The following is a 3,062-nucleotide window of genomic DNA, read 5'->3' on the forward strand; positions in this document are numbered from 1 at the left end:
CATTACTTTTTTTAATTCCTTAAAGGAGGTCATTTCCGAAAGTTTAATTTACTCCGCACATAAGGCACATTCACATTGAAAGCATTTTTGAAAGGATAAACTGTTTGAACTCCATCAGTGATACTGTAACTCAATTAGAAGATGAACTTCTTGAGAATTGGAAACAACTTCGAGGATTGATTTTGTGTTTTACACGAATGATGGATCGGAAATGTTTCTTTTTTATAAATTAGTATACAGGTAAGTATATAACTTTACAATGATTTTTGTAGTACCGTCTTAATGCTTTATTTATGATATCCCTTATGTATTCCATAGTTTTTCATAATGCCCAACGCACAATAACTTTTGTTTAGTAAACATATTTATGACATTTCAATGAGAGTGAGTGAGATGTTAATCTAGTCATCTCGCTCATTCTCATGGGAGGCTCCGAAAACATGTTTACTAAACAAAAGTTATTGTGCGTTGGGAATAATGCTAAAATGAATAATTATGAATTAAGAAAAATACCAATAGAAAATAAGAGTCAGATTAATTTTGAGTAGTTTTTTCAAAACCATAAATTTTTAACGGATTTGGTTTTAGAGATTATTACATGAAATTTGTACGAAACCAGAAAGAAATACTTTTAAAATGATTGCATTTAGAGTAGGGGAGACTGGGGCAAAATTTGTAAAAACGAAAATTTCAATATTCACTATTTTCTAAAATAAAAGAGACTGAGGCTTGAAATTTTTATTATAGATAGCCTTTATGAACTTTCTTAAACTTACAAAGTTTCAAAGGATTCGAGGAAGGATTATGTAAAATAAAAGATAATGAAATTTTGAGCCCTATTTTTGGAATATTTGGCTTACAAAAAATATCAATACTGATTAGCTCAATTTAATCACTTTTCTCGTTAAGATAGAGAAAAATTATCTTCGACAAAGTTGTAGAGGAGTAAATTTCCTATAAAAATTTGTCTATTTGACATTTTTAACGTTTGCGAGATTAAAACGTCACAAATTATCCGAAGACTGACAAAATTTTCCCCAGCAATTTTGAGAATGTCCACAAAATCGACTTTTATAAAATAGTTCAAAAATCACACTACTTTCGAGATAGAGGAAAATAGTTTTCTGCAATGTTGTAGAGCAGTAAATTTCCTATAAGAATATGTTCATTATAAAACGTTTAAGTTTTCTCAGAGCTCGTGAAAGAATTAAATATGCGTTTTGACAAGTTTTGCCCCAGTCTCCCCTAAATGTCGGGCCCCTGTTTTTTTTATACCAAGTTTGCTTATTTACTAACCAAAAATGTTATTTTTCTTACTTGATTTTATTAATCTTGTCTCATTTTGGATTTAGGAAAATTTGAATTATAAGGGAAGAGTACCCCGGATCGGAATGTTAAGAAACATGCCTCATATTTAGTTGAAAATATAATACTCAAAACATTATTTGATATATTTATGTATGCTAATTGATACATTAGTTTGTAAACTGTTTGTATTAGCATATTGGACGCACCTTTTTAGGATCAATGGTTCAATGTCTCTACGGCTTATCAGGAATATATCGCTCCCCTGAATTCTGAGATAAAGAAAGCTCAATAACTTGAAATAAATATATAATGTCGAAATTAAAGATTTTTTTATTTTAAACTGAAGACAAGTAAAAATGCTACGTATCCTTCATTTAATTCAATCTTACCTTAAAATATTCTTTATTTTTTAAATTTGAAGAGCTTCTCCTGACGAGCTTTAAAATTAAGAAAATCTTATAGTGAGAGTCTCATTTTTTAAATCTTATAATTTTTCAATTACGCCTGGGTCGCTCCGTAAACTATCAGAAGATTAGTCAGCCCAAAATCTTTGTTTAATTAAGAGGTTACGTTGATCACAAAGACAGAATATTTTCATTAACACTTCAACAACGAGTGGGACATCGGTGCACCAAAAACAATTTTTCTTAACTATAGAAAGTTATCAAGTCCTCGAAATAATTAGAAAAATGTTTTTTTTTTGTTTCTGGGACACCAGTGTCCCACTGGTCCTTAAAGAGTAATATCTTTTCAACATAAAACATAATTATTATTTCAAGTTCTTAAACATTTGAATGTACAACATTTAATCTATTTATATTTTCTAAAATTTTCATTTAAAAATTTAAAAAAATCAGCCTTTTTGGAAAACCTTATTTTTCGATATCCATAAATACTTATTAGAGTAAACTCATCTGAAGTCAAAAAACAAAATATTTCCTATTAGTTTATGCGTTGAATTAGTACATAAAGGAATGTTTTTATTTGTTTGTTTCTTTACAACGTATTTTACATTACGAAACGCGGTCTAAAATTGGCCAAAAATTTTAATATTTTGCATAAATTTTTTCTAAAAATATGAAATTTGTTGTTTTCTAAAATACTTCGCCCATGTACGAGTTTGACTTTTCTGCTAAAAGTAAATATTTTAGACCTTAGATAAAGTTACTCTGAGTAATCGTGAAAACAGCATTGTATTTTTTTTTTAAAGAAAAGTCTTCGAAAAACAGGTCCTAAAGCTTGAATTTTTAAATTTTTAAATGAAAATCTCAGAAAATATAATTTTAATGTTCTCCTTTCCATGCCTAAGAAGAGCTTATATTAAGCAAATTTTTATTAATGAAAAAAAAAATGATTAAATATTGTGTTCTTTTTTAGTCTTCGTTATCCACATAACCCCTTCAGTGAATCTGAATTGCAAGTTGTTTTTTGTTGTTTATTTTGTAATATTACTGTTGGTAGATCTTGAACTTTTCTCAGAAAACTGTCAAAATTTGAATATTTGTTACACCTGCAGCATATTGAGTAGATTTTGGTAAAATAAGTGAAAATCTCTGTCAGAATATAAATAAAATAAAACGAAAAGAAGAAATTGTAACTGCACAAAATTAGTGAAATATTCTTGGCAAATGGAAAATGAAAAAGTTATGAACTATCTAGAAAAGGAAAGCAATGATCACTTTGTACTTTTTTACTAAGCAAAATGGATCTTTTTATCAGGCAAAATTGATTTTGTTCGACCATTTTTTTTTTCT

This window comes from Phlebotomus papatasi, chromosome 2, assembly GCF_024763615.1.
Source record: "Phlebotomus papatasi isolate M1 chromosome 2, Ppap_2.1, whole genome shotgun sequence".
Taxonomy (NCBI): domain Eukaryota; kingdom Metazoa; phylum Arthropoda; class Insecta; order Diptera; family Psychodidae; genus Phlebotomus; species Phlebotomus papatasi.